This window comes from Tamandua tetradactyla, chromosome 12 (genome assembly GCF_023851605.1).
Source record: "Tamandua tetradactyla isolate mTamTet1 chromosome 12, mTamTet1.pri, whole genome shotgun sequence".
Lineage (NCBI taxonomy): Eukaryota > Metazoa > Chordata > Mammalia > Pilosa > Myrmecophagidae > Tamandua > Tamandua tetradactyla.
This window is the reverse complement of record NC_135338.1, coordinates 83,293,071-83,305,859: the sequence shown is the minus strand read 5'-3', so window position 1 is coordinate 83,305,859 and position 12,789 is coordinate 83,293,071. Positions and strand designations below refer to the sequence as shown.

Here is a 12,789-nt window from a genome sequence, read left to right as displayed (position 1 = left end):
CCGGCGCCGCCGCTGCAACTGCACATCCTCCAGCTTAGTTCGCCATTGCAACAGGAGCCCCTCACGTCACGCACAGCGCGTTATGAAGCAGCCCCAGCAGCGGCGAGCCGTGGCCCCTCTCGGGATCCGTCCGCGCCACCCGATTGGTGCAAAAGTGAATGGGGGGCGGTTCACGGGGCTAAAGTTTGACAAAAAAAAAAAAGAACCTTCCCGGCGCGCGCGACGTCCGCCCCGCCCAGCCTGCGCGGTCTGGCACTACGGAGCTCGTGGGGCTGCAGGGGTTCGGGGGCCGCGGCCTGAGGGCGCCGGCGAGGCCCGGGGTGGGGCGCCGCAAGAGCCCGTTATGCGTGCGGGCGACCACACCCCCCGCCTGCAGTGCTCGGGACTCCCGGCGGCTGCGGCGACGGCGCCCCGACGGGCGGGGCGGGACTCCTCGTCCCATTCGAGGGGCACAGGGTCGCCGGGCAGCCCCATTCCTTCAGGGCGGCGGTGCTGGCGTGAATCTGCTGGAGGGGATTTTGAAGAAGCTCACCACTCGTTCCCTTGTGCCAGGGCTGTCCTCAGATAAACCCCGCTGCCACGCCCGGCCCTCCCGCCCGTCACACTCACCGTCCACCTTCCCCGCGTCCCGCGGAGTCACACTGAATCTTTGTTCCCGCCGTTAGGAGACTGCTAGCGCGCACGTATAGAATGAACAGTTTGGGGACCGTTTGAGACGTGCATACTTGAGGGCGAACCATGAATTCAGTTAACTTGTTCCCTGTCACTACTTCCTAAGCAAAATAAGTAGAAGAAGAAACAAAGCTATATTTAATGTCCAAGCCTCCTAGCACAGTACTAGCATTTATTGGGTTTTGAAGAAATGGTAGATGATGTTAATACTTGCGACGGTAAACACTGCTTTTATTGCATTCCATGTGGGCAGATACTCGGCTAGCAATTCTACACTGAATCTTCGTCAATGCTACCATACTCCATCTATAAAAAGGGCCAGAGATTTCTGAAGATGGGTTCTGGGTACCGGATCCTCTACAATAGATTCGAAAATGTACAGCATCTCTTGTACCAAAACTCAGCTAGGGCAACAGAAGCTGAGAAGATGTCCCCATACACCATATGTTCCCACCAGTTCCTAAATATTAGTCTGGCTGCTTAGTGGCCAACGTGCTGGAGTTTTCTAATGAAACTCCTGAAGAGCAAAGTAATTTTCCTGGGTCTGAGAGGTACCCTTCATTTAATCAAATGAACCCAGGAATTATGGGCAGAAAGGAAACGGTCTGGGGGTAATTCTTAGATCTTTATTCATGTTTAATATATGATGAATAATTGAAATATCACACATAACTTAAGATGCTAAGTTGTATGAGATACACCAACTCTACAACTGAATGGTGGCCGCTTTTGTTTATTCTTTGGCTATTACCACTTTTCTTTGGCAGTTGTGATTTAGGTCAAAAAATAGTCCATTACCCACCTTCCCACAAACTCCCTCCCTAAGAGGTGATCCGCTTCTAAAAACAAAATACACATTATGTAGTGAATACAGGATTCCAGCAGTGGTCTTGGGAAAAATACCGAACACACAAGCATGAATTATAGGTTCAAAAACCATTGAAAGGGCTTTCCAGTAAGACCGTAAGCCACAAATGCTGGGTAGTCACCAGATTCCCCAAATTCAGCAACAGCCCATAATTCACAGTGATTTACATAAAGCACAAATCTGGTAAGATACAGCTGTTCACTTTCATGACACCCTTAAGGATTTCAATATTTTCTAACCTGCTTTAGACTTCTCTATATTTCCTCTTTTAAACTAAGATCTGATGAAAAGGGCACACATTTGTAATAATATTTTGAGGGTGCTAAATACTCTGACTTTCTCAAATCTCTAGTTCCTACTTGGCCTTCAGTTCCTAGGTCAACAGCTTCACCTGAAGAGCTCAGTGATTGTCTTCCTTTCGTGATGTAGAAAGGACACCCTTCTCTCCATAAAGCCTGACCCTGGTGGCTTAGAACTTCCGGAAGAAGGAGATGTGATGTAGTGAAGAAGTCCTTCCTGGAAAAGTGAAGGGATGCTTACCTCTTCCAAGCCAGCTGACCGTTCCACACCAGGTGAATGTGAAAAGGAGAATCGGGAAGGTGAAGCCCTACAGAAGCCTTCCAGGGGTCACTGGGAGCCTGAGAACACTGGGCCAAGGACGGCTTCACAGCCTGGAGATGGCTGGATGGTCAGGATTAGTCAGTTCTCCTTGGAGGATCTGGCAGAAGCCAGCATCAGGAGGCAAAGGTGTCCTTAATAGGGATTTCTAGCTGGAGCAACTGCCTAGACCCAGAAGGCCAGACAGGACCAGCAACCCGAGTATGCAGGCCCCACCAGTGAGCAGACCAACCAGCCACTGCACAACCAATTTCAGATGAAAGGACAAATGTGAGTCTGTGATCCCCAAAGCACACATACACATGTTTCCCCGCAGACACCTCAAGGCCAGGACAGCTCCTTACCCCAACTGTCCCCCTCTCCTTAATTTATTTTTATAGGTGGGGGGCAAAGGTCGGTAGATTAGACTTCATACGCATTTCTTCTACATAAACAGAGGAAAGAATTTTAATGATATTGGGGTTCTCAACTCAGCTGTACTAGGGACCCTAGTTGAGCAAGTTAAGTTGAGGGAGTCACGGACTATTTCTCTCATTGTTAAGAAGGGGAATGAGGTCAGCTATCATCAGATATGCTTATAAAAGAAGCCCCTTCCCACAGTCAGTGAGTCAGTGGGGAAGGCTCCTAATGGGGTACCCCCCACCGAGAGGTGGACACAAGGTGGGTTGGGGATCGTGGAGCCTGGGTTCTCCCCTGGATTCTGCATTGAGTTTCACCTGGACAAGTCCTGCACCCACTCTGGCTCATAGTTTCCTCGCCTCTAAATGAGTCTTTCCACTAGATTATCTCAAAGTTCCTCCTTAGTGATTCTAGGCGGATGCTTAAGCATTTGTTTAAACATGCCAGGTCATTGCATTCTTTTTTTCATGAATGTGATTCTCTATGATGGATAATTAAAATTCAGCTCTGCACACATGACTGAACATTTTCTCACAAATTGCCACTCTGTTCCCACCCATGTTACAGTGTTTCTGTTGCTAATATGTGGAACGCCTGCTACAAGTATAACATTTCATATAATTTGCAGCGATTTCTTGGAAACCCTCTGTAAATAGCTCAATTGTTTGCTGGTAGCAAACCTTGAGCAGCAGCTGAGTTCCCTGTGAGGGTGTCTTTAAAGATGCAGCTTCTGGCTCCCGCCTCAAACAGAGGTCCCTATAAAGAGTGGCCATAATTTCTGAAAACCTTTAGAAATGCCTCTTTTAAGAAACAGCAAGCGCTGAGGAGGGAGTCACAATAATCCTTCCTTTCAGAAGGTTATGTTCGCTGCCTGAAAAGAAGAAAATCTATAATGACCACTTTACTAATATTCCCACTTAACCTCTATTAACCCAGTAAAACTTTGCTCCATCGTTAATATGACTATTAAACTAGCAAGTAATGTCCTCATTAGCAAATTAATTTTGCTCAGTATTTCCTTCTACTTATAGCATTTCCAGCCAGATGCAGGAAAGGGCAAGTGATTACATTCTGGCTTCTAAACATTAGTGGATCAAACATGGCTTGTTCTAGAATGTTCTGTGCCTCGTGTCTTTTTTTTTTTTTTTGGTCTGCTTGTCAGCTTTTGTCTGATTTGAGTCCATACTTGCATGTTTCTCACACAAGTGTGTGTAAAGGAGACAGAAAGACCAAAAAGGAGAGAGGGGAAAGAAATTCATTACAAAACTGTGTACTGGCTAGATAGGGTGCAGTCTTACTAAGTAGAAAAAGTCGGCGACATTAGCACAGCACTCTTAAGAAATAGACTTAACGTTCTTGGGAGATAACCACACTGCAGAAGCAGGCTGAGGATAGTTTGCTTCTGGTTTAAGACTTAATCCTTAGGCAGCAGACAAGTTTGACTTTCCCATCAGTTGCCAAGAAATGCCGCTAATCTTTAAAGAGGTACCAGAGTTTCCAAAGCTGGAGAGTTTGCACAAAGACAAGGCTTCCATTCCCCAGGCAGCTCCCCTACCCACCCATGCTGCCCCCATCAGAACCCTGATCAGATCACACTGGTCAGTGACCTCTGGCCCTGAGGGTTGGACATGGTCCTGGTCAGGTGTGTGCGCCTCGTGGAAAGGCTCCAGCTGTGCAGCTCGAACTCTTTGTTTTACTTGAGGCCTACCAAAGCATGCAATTGCTTGGGGAAGAAAAAACAAGCAAGCTGCAGGAGAAGGTTTAAGCTAAGAATGGAGGCTCCAGAAATTCAGATCTACAAACACATAAAAAACAATGCAAGGATAAGAAACTGTGAACACCATAAGATCCAACATTTAAGATCCCTTCCAGGGCAGGATCTGAATGGTTCCTGCACTCTATTATTAGGCTAGCATAGGCAAATACTTTTATCACACATCTGCTGGGTGATGGTTTTTTTTATTCAGATCTGGCAATGAAAGTCTTCATGTTATTCAGAATAATAAGGGACACTGAAAGGAAACAGGCAATTATGTATGTTGCTGGGTGAGCAAAATCGGGCAACCCATTTGGGGGGCAATTTTTGTCCAGACTGTAAATTACAAATGCATTTACTTTTGACTCGGCCATCACGCTTCTGAGAATTTAGACTCCAGGCATGCCAGTACAAAATGGCATATGTACAACGTTATCCTCTCTGACATCACATACTATCATTTGTGATAGTTAACAGATTAGACCCAAGTGTCAATTTATAGGGAAGTGGTGCATCCGCAGCTGTAAAACAGAGTGGGGCTCTCTGTGCTGAGATGGAGAGAGGTATTACACGGTGCAGAGTGGAGAGGTGAGAGAATAAGAATTGTGTTTGTGTTTTTATTACTAAATACTTGAAGGATGCATAAGAAATAAAAGTGATAACTTGCAGAGGGCCGGGGGGGGGGAAGGAAGTGGGATGAAAAGAAGGATGTGAGTGAAATTTCCCAATGGATACTTTTAAATATTTTATTATTGATTTATGTGATTGTATTCCCTAGTCCCCCCAAAAATGGCACCCACTTTCCCCCAATTTGGAGAACTAAAATGATATTTGCCTAGTACAGATGCTTGAGAGCAAAAGTTCTGGCTACCAGCTTATTTAGCCAAGTGGTGCTGATTTTACAGAAATAGAGACTAAGGCCCAGAGAGAGGAAGCTAGTTAGACTCACCTGGGTGCTGTGAGCAGCCCAGAGAACCTTGGATTTTAAGTTAGGATCCCCCAAATATTTTCTTCTGATTTTTGTTTCTCACTCCTTAGCAACTGGTTAAAATGGAATGTTAGAGAACTTATTGAACTTGTACTTTTTAGTGTTCTTAAGATACCTTCTCAAATCACCAACGTGCCTATATTTCCCTCAGCATCTATTTCTCTACATATTTTATTCCTGCTTCTCTTCACAATTTATTTTTGAACCCTCCATAATTTTAGGACCTCATGCCATGTCTGTCTTTTTTTAATCCTTAAACATATAAAACAATCACTCTATTAAAATACCTTAGACTTGTATATTGAGCACACCCAACTAACGGGTTGAGGGCAGTTAGAACTTTGTGACAATGTCGCCCTCTTGTGGTATATATTTCCTGTTATGCAAAGGTTCCTTTAATCTTAGACTCAAAGAGAAGAACCATCATTTTATTTTGTTAATAATTTTATTTTGTTAATAATAACCCGTTTTTACTCACTGCCTGTGCCAGTACTTTTCAGGATGAAATACTGGCCCTGGCTGTAAATCTAGCTAGCTAGAGACACTGTCAAATGAGAGAGTGGAACGAAAACAGCTGCCAGCTAGAATCTACCCCATGCATGAGGAAACCTAATGGGAACCTCCATGGGCGTGGCACTACACATCTGCAGGTTAGGGAGCACTCCATGTGATTCTGCTGTCCAGTTAGATTTGAAAGCCAAGGGTCTCTGCTTGCATGGGGAAATGGGTCAGTTATCTCCAAAGACGAAAAAAATCAGTGTGAGCTTGCATGCGTACATCTTGGAGGCTTGTTAAGAACCTCTGGTTCCCATCCTGCTCCGATGGTATCACGGTTGCAGAGAGGCTGTCCAAAGGCCCTCCAGGGAGAAGTCCAGAGGTCCAAATAAGCAGTACTGGGCTTCCAGAAAATAGGGTGTTGTCAGTGCCACTCGATTGTGTACATGGTCCCCAACAGACTTGGCATGTTCAACCACTGGAATGCCTTCCTCAAGCCCAGTGAGTCCTGGTATGGTGAGATGACTTGCGTGGGCACTCAGTCAGGGTGGCAGGAGGAGGCATCAGAGTTCAAGTCAGAGAAGTCATCCACATCATCAGCACCCCCAAAGCACAGGCAGTGAGCCAGTTCTCCCCTGTGAGGGGCTGATCACCCCTTGAGACTTCCACTCTGAATGCCACTTTCGATCCATTTGTACTCTCAAACATGCTAAAGTCATGTGGGCTTTTGGAGACAGCATTTGCCTTGGTTGCATCTTCTCAATCACGCCTGGGTATGGTTAGGCTAAGTAAATGGAAGGGAAGTCTCCAAGTTAACATATTTTTTATTATTGCAAACTGGAAATGGCCTTAAGACCCAATTGGCCTTGCTTGATGTTCACCTATTGCTGGAGATAATGTTTCATCGTTTATTCTTGAACTTTTTACTTTGAAATAATTTCAAATTTACAGTACAATTGGAAAAATAATGCAACACCCATACAGAGAACTTCAGCATGCCCCACCAGATATCCACTTTCACCAATTTTATCATTTTGCCACATGTGCTGTATTGTTCTATCAGTCCATCAATGAGTGGATCTGTCTATTATCTATTTTCTAAATATTTGAGAGTAAGTTGTGTACATCATGTTCCTGGTACACAAAATAATTCCAAGTACATTTCCTAAGAACAAGAATATTCACTTAGCTAAACACCTTAAGTACAGCTGTTAAGTTCAAGAACTTTAATGTTGATATAAAGCTAACAGTCTGCATCCCAATTTTTTATGTCCCAATAACCAATATCATTTAGATGATATTGAGATCAACAGGAAGATACTCTATCAAGCTGCTATAATTTATTTTCTTCTCTATATTTTTTATATATGATGATATTTTTCCAATAAATATTTTACCTTGTTAAACAAAAAACAAAATGTGTGCCAATGCAAAATGCATTTTATTTTATTTTTAAATGTTTTATTTAGTAGTAATAAAGCCAACTGGTTCAATTATGAAATAGTCAACATAAGAGGCAAGGATGGGAAACCATGTGACTTAAAGTTGCCAACAGAAGCTACACAGGCCTATTGGACACTGAGGTAGCTTGGAGCTATGCACCCCAGGAATACATGTTCTTAATCTTAATCCAGTCTTGTGGGTGTAAACCCATTGTAAACAAGATCTTTTGAAGATGCTGTTTTTAGTTAAGGTGCAGCCAACTGACTCAAGATGGGTCTTTATCCTGTTATTGGAGGCCTTACAGAGAAGGCCATAGAAAGAAGCCATGGGGAGCAGCCAGAAGGTGGATGTCAATGGAATCAAGGAAATAAAGGAGAAGATACTGCCATGTATATTGTCATGTGATGGGAAAGCCACAGAACCCCAAAGATTGCCTGCCAGCCAAAAAATATGACTCTACGAGGAAGCAAGCCTTCTAGCCGCTAAAACCCTAAGCCCATAAATTCCAGATGTTAGGCCAACCCATTTGATGGTATTTTTTTTAACAGCCAGGAGACTAAAACAAACATATTCCAGGCTCCAGCTACCTCTGTTTTACTTCTTTGCCAAGTTTTGTGATGTAAAGCTGACAGAGACTCATAAATCCCATAAAGAACTCTGACTTCCCTACCAGAACCACTGGTATAATCAGGACCCCGCCAGCGACAGAAACTTCACCAGTTATTTGAATAAAGAGAAGTTTTTAAAGCAGTTACATTGAGGTATAATTGATATACAAAAAATGCACATGTTTAAAATGCAGAATTTGGTACATTTTGACATGCATCTCTCAGTTAAAATCATGAAATTCCCTTGTATTATTGGCCTGCTCTTATGGCAGTCTATAAAAGGTTTTTCTTAACCATCTGAGTAATCTGCCTAGAAGGCAAAGATTGCATGTCCTATCAGAATATCTTCATTGATATTTGTTAAACATTTTTTATTGTTAAATATAACATGTATACAAAGAAAAGAAAAAAAAGCAATGATTTTCAAAGTACAGTTCAGTTAGTAGATACAGAACAGATTTCAGAGTTTGTTATGGTTTACCACTTCACTATTTCAGGTTTTTCCTTCTAGCTGCTCCAAAACCCTGGAAGCTAGAAGAATTTTTTTCTTTTTTGTGAAAAATAACATGTATACTAAAAAGCAATAATTTCAAAACACATCACAACAATTAGTTGTAGAACAGATTTCAGAGTTTGATACGGGTTACAATTCTACAATTTTACGTTTTTACTTCTAGCTGCTCTAAGAGACTGGAGACTAAAAGAAATAACAATATAATGATTCAGCAATCATACTCATTTGTTAAACCCTACCTTCTCTGTGTAACCCCACCATCACTTTTCATCTTTCTCCCACTCTTTAGGGGTATTTGGGCTATGGCCATTCTAACTTTTTCATGTTGGAAGGGGCTGTCAATTCATTTATAGTTATATTGACCTTATCATCCTTTATTGTTTAAGAGAAGGGTTTCTCTGCTGCATTTATTTTAGTGTTCTCAGTTTTAAAATAATTAAGTTCTTTCCCTTTATTTTTATAATCATGTCACCTCCTATATTTATTATTATTATTATTATTATTATTTTTGCATGGGCAGTCACCGGGAATCAAACCCAGGTCTCTGACTTAGCAGGTGAGAATTCACCATAACACCACTCTATATATTTTTTCTTTTTTTATTAATTTTTAAATTAAAAATATGTATATAACAACAAACACAAACATTCTTAACTTATGATCATTCTATTCTACATATATAATCAGTAATTCACAATATCATCACACAGTTGCATATTCATCATGATCATTTCTTAGAACATTTGCATCAATTCAGAAAAAGAAATAAAAAGACAACAGAAGAAAATTCATACATACCATACTCCTTATCCCTCCCTTTCATTAATCACTAGCATTTAAAACTAAATTTATTTTAACATTTTTTCCCCCTATTATTTATTTTTATTCCATATGTTCTACTCGTCTGTTGACAAGGTAGATAAAGGAGCATCAGACACAAGGTTTTCACAATCACACAGTCACATGAAAGCTATAACATTATACAATCATCTTCAAGAAACATGAGTACTGGAACACAGCTCTACATTTTCAGGCAGTTCCCTCCAGCCTCTCCATTACGTCTTGACTAACAAGGTGATATCTACTTAATGTGTAAGAATAACCTCCAGGATAGCCTCTTGACTCTGTTTGGAATCTCTCAGCCACTGACACTTTATTTTGTCTCATTTCACTCTTCCCCCTTTTGGTCTAGAAGGTTTTCTCAATCCTTTGGTGCTGAGTCCCAGGTCATTCTATGATTTCTGTCCTACATTGCCAGAGAGGTTTACACCCCTAGGGGTCATGTCCCATGTAGACAGGGGGAGGGCACACCACCCTACATTTACTTTTAAAATCTTTTATTGACACTTCAGTTAAGTAGATAATCTATTATTGTTTTACAGAGAGCTAAGATACTATTTAGCCAAGTGTTCAAACCTCTGACAACTTTTGACATTTTGCCTCCTCAAAAATCAAACCCTAGATGCAGGCAATGTTGGCTCAGTGGCAGAGTTCTTGCCTGCCATGCCAGAGACCTGGGTTCAAGTCCAGTGCCTGCCCACGTGAAAAAAAAAAATCAAGCCCTAAAGGCTTTCTTTTTTATTTCCAACTATCTTTGGGATTTTCCAGAGGGCCCCTGGAAAATCACAAAGGATCTGTTCTTTTACCTTATAAAAAGAAAGGTGTAGAAATAGGCTCATTTGATATGTTATATATTACATGGGAAGCATGGTGAATTTAAAAGGGATTTTCTAACCTTCTGTTAGTTAAATTTGTATGGGTAAAATATTATTCATATAAATATTTGGAGATTATATAAAATTCCTTGAGATTTGACAGTTTTCTCACTGTTCATGATATGTTCTGATACTGATCTGTATGATTTTAGACAACAACATAGTTTAATTGGTTGTAATTTTAGTTATTCTTTAAAAAAAAAGCTTACATGCCACAAAAATAACCAAATTTCCTTATCAGTTACGTTGTTTTACACTGATGTTTATCTGAAAGTTCTTGCAATGGGGCTACAAGTCTGAGCTATAGCTTCTGCAAAAACAAACAAAACAGGACTTTAAATGAGAAGCAAGGCAAGTGTGTATATATATATATATACAGTATATACATATATATATACACATATATATATAAAGCATGTTCAGTATATACATATATATATATATATATATATATATATAAAGCATGTTCCACCTGTCAGTTAACCCCTGGTAAAATTGTAAAGATTGGACAAGGTCAAATACCTTGACCAATAGGGCCCCTTTGAACATCTTAAAATGGACTTTATACAGCTACCCCCTTCTATGGGCTATAAATATGTCCCTGTTATCGTATGTCTGTTTTCTGGAGGATAGAGGCTTTTCTTGGTCCTAAGATTACTGCCCTACAGTAGCTAAAAAAACTATTAGACTTTGTTTTCTCTACCTGGGGAACTCCTGCCATTCCCTCAAATGATAGATGATCCCAATTAACTGCAACTATAATCAAGGAACTTTGCAAGGTCTTACCCATGAAATGCTTCACTGTCCCTACCATCCACAATTATCAGGAAAGGTAGAAAAAAACAAATGGTATCTTAAAGCTTAAATTAGCTGAACTATCTGAATCTTTCTCTCTACCTTGACCTAGGGTTCTTCCCTTAGCACTGATCTAGTCTGTTGGGAAAACACCAGCTGCCTCCCTTTGAAATCACCATGGGAAGACCCATGAAGCGCATTATTTCTCCTACTATACTAAACTCCAATCAATTGCAATCTGAAAATGCTAATTATTGTAAGCAACTAATTACCTAGCCCTGGTCCCACCTTTAAGCTATCCATGCTGCCTTCCCCATGATTTGCCCCCAGGGGACTCTACATGACCTTCAACCCAGACCCTTCATATCCTGGAAGAGATGTCAAAGAAGGCTGCTTTAGAACCAGGATGAAAAGGACCTGATCAAGTCTTGCTTACCACAAGTACAACACTAAAACTATAGAGAATTGACCCCTAGGTCCACATGTCACAACTGAAACGTGCTCCAAGCTCTTGGGAGGTCACTCCCATTTCAGATCTCAAGCTAAGATTGACACAAGAATTCTAGGAGCAGATAGCATCAGATGTAGACATCTACTCAAGAGAGTGGACCAAGTAGATGACACCCAAGATTACAGACCAAGACATTAATCTAATTACATTTTGGTCCTTATCTAATTCCCTGTCTCTTATTCATCCTATACCCCTTATAATGCCCAGTCTTCATCTTTAATAAACCTTCACCATGATTTCTTTTATCTCCTCTTTACCCTATTTCTGCCCCTATATACTCCTACCTTTAACACAATCCCTTTGTCCTGTTAGCATACTACATTGCAAGTTAAACCAATCAGACTAACTGCTGGATCTGTGCCCATCCTCTACTTAGTCCCCACACAAGTATTCCTCTACTAACCATCCGCCTTATCCCTGTAGACTTGGCCCTGGCAGGAGACATCAGATACCCAATCAGATAGATTTCCTTTTTGGAATAAATCTGGTCTGTGCTTTAAGAGACCCTGAGACTGGGATTATGATATGGCCTCTCTAACCCTAGGAATGGGATGTTTTACTAGAAACCAGAAAGATAAAAATGGCCACCCAATAGGGCATAGTAAATGCTCAGTTTCTATAATTTCAAGACTCTTTTTACTTTCAGGAGATAGGGGCATCATCTGCAGGAGCCAGACCCCCTTTTAAAGACACCATTTTTCTTTAAGCATCCCCAAGATTTTGTTTTGTTTTGTTTTGCATGGGTAGGCACCGGGAATCGAACCTGGGTCTCCAGCATGGCAGGCAAGAATTCTGCCACTGCACCACATCGCCCGCCCATCCCCAAGGTTTTAATAACATAAGAACAAATTCCACTCAAGGTACAAATTTCTGATGGGCTAAAAGGTCTGGTAAAGGAATCTGTTGGTTAAATGTGACCAAGGTCTCAGATAACCATGAAGATGATGAAGGTTATGTTTTTCCTTGTGCAGTTTATACTTGATTACCTTTTGTGCTGGTTTGAAAGGAAGCATATCCCCTAAGAAAAGCCATGTTTTAATATAAATCCCATTTCATAAAGGTAGAATAATCTCTATTCAATACTGTATGTTTGAAACTGTAATGAGATCATCTCCCTGGAGATGTGACTTAGTCAAGAGTGGTTGTTAAATTGGATTAGGTGAGACATGTCTCCACCCGTTTGGGTGGGTCTTGATTGGTTTATTGGAGTTCTATAAAAGAGGAAATATTTTGGAGAATTAGAGATTCAGAGAGAGCAGAGAATGCTGCAGCACCACGAAGCAGAGAGTTCCACCAGCCAGCAACCTTTGGAGATGAAGAAGGAAAAAGCCTCTCGGGGAGCTTCATGAAACCGGAAGCCAAGAGAGGAAGCTAGCAGATGATGCCGCATTCGCCATGTGCCCTTCC

The 12,789-nt window shown here is 41.4% G+C and overlaps 1 pseudogene across 1 annotated transcript in view; it reads left to right on the top strand.

The window, feature by feature from the left end:
- Positions 1 to 323: 323 nt before the first annotated feature.
- Positions 324 to 12,789, top strand: part of LOC143652421 (glyceraldehyde-3-phosphate dehydrogenase pseudogene) — a 30,430-nt pseudogene continuing 17,964 nt past the window's right edge. The window contains exon 1 of the transcript XR_013160648.1: positions 324 to 2,428. The product of XR_013160648.1 is annotated as a glyceraldehyde-3-phosphate dehydrogenase pseudogene (transcript). The remainder of the gene's footprint in view (positions 2,429 to 12,789) is intronic.